Below are 1,723 nucleotides of genomic sequence, written 5' to 3' on the forward strand. Positions count from 1 at the left end.
CTCAAGGCCAGAAGTCCAAGATCAGGACGTCCCATGGCCGTCCCCCTGTGCCTGTCTAAACCTCTCTTTAAGGACCCCAGTTATGGGAGAGGGCCCACCCGAATCAAGTGTGACCTCATCTTAACTCGATCTTCTGTGTGTGTGTGTGTGTGTGTTAGTTGCTCAGTCGTGTCCGACTCTGTGACCCCATGGACTGTAGCCCGCCAGGCTCCTCTGACCATGGGATTCTCCAGGCAAGCGTACTGGAATGGGTAACCATTCCCTTCTCCGGGGTGACTTCCCGACTCAGGTAACAAACTCAAGTCTCCTGCATTGCAGGCAGATTCTTTACCATCTGAGCCACTGATCTTCTTTAATGACCTTATTTCCAAGCAAGGCCACATTCACAGGCTGGGGGATGGGACTTCCAGCAGACCTTGAAAAACAGCTCAACCCACAGCCTGGCCCCCTATACTGAGGCCTTGGCGGTGGTCTGCTTAGGAGGATGGGGAAGAAATCCAGCTGGATCTGTCTGCAGGGTCTCTGCTCAGTTTAAGCAAAAGCCAGAGGGGCAGCGGGAGGTGAATCTTTACAATGGGAAGCTACTCTGGACAGGACCACTCGGTTCACTGAAACCCACTTCCTTCCTGAGCAAACAGCTCAAGTGTTTCTCAGTTCAGTTCAGTTCTCTCAGCCGTGTCCGACTCTTTGCGACCCCATGGACTGCAGTACACCAGGCCTCCCTGTCCATTACCAACTCCCAGAGTTTGCTCAAACTCATGTCCACTGAGTCAGTGATGCCATCCAACCATATCACCATCTCGTGTTTCCCAGCCTCCCTTCAAGTGGGTGTGGCCAAGTGACTCCACCCATAGGTGGCATCAGCCTGGCCTGTCGAACCTTCTGGGCACCCCGTCTGCTCTCCCAATTGAGCAGAAAGAACTCCAGGGACCTAAATGAGGACACAGGTCCTCAAATGACCCCTTCAAACCAGAGTTTACCTCCTGGCCTCTGAGGCTGTGGGGTTCACTGTTAGGGCAGCCGGCATTCCTCTAGGTCCCGTATTCTCAGATAACTACTGTTAGTGGAAAAGCTGGAGGCACGAGGGGTTTGCTCTTACAGGGAAAAATCCCTGTCACACCTGGATTATATCAGGTAAGTGAAAGTCGTTTCCCTGATGGCTCAGCTGGTAAAGAACCTGCCTGCAACGCAGGAGACCTGGGTTTGATTCCTGGGTCAGGAAGATCCGCTGGAGAAGGGAATGGCTACCCACTCCAGTATTCTGGCCTAGAGAATTCCATGGACAGTATAGTCCACGGGGTCGCAAATGAGGAGAACTTAGTCCTGCTCTTTCTTTGCTTGTCCATGTCCAGAATTGAGCACTACTAGTCTGAATATGAATGACTTAATCCTGTTTTTACTGAATATTCTCTAAGCTGGTCCAAGATGCTCAGATAAAATTTCCAGTCCTTTACGATGTTGATTTTGACATTGAGAATGGTAATAGTTGGCATGAAAGTTATGGTATTTGTAGTTGTCTTTGAGGACCTAGGACTTCCCTGGTGGCTCAGATGGTATAGAATCTGCCCACAGTGTGCGAGACCCAGGTGGGGAAGATCCCCTGGAAAAGGGAATGGCAACCCACTCCAGTATTCTTGCCTGGAGAACCCCCGTGGACAGAGGAGCCTGGTGGGCTACAGTCCATGGGGTTGCAAGGAGTCGGACACAACTGAGCGACTAACAC

Source organism: Bison bison, unplaced genomic scaffold (genome assembly GCF_000754665.1).
Source record: "Bison bison bison isolate TAMUID 2011002044 unplaced genomic scaffold, Bison_UMD1.0 scf7180017864475, whole genome shotgun sequence".
Lineage (NCBI taxonomy): Eukaryota > Metazoa > Chordata > Mammalia > Artiodactyla > Bovidae > Bison > Bison bison.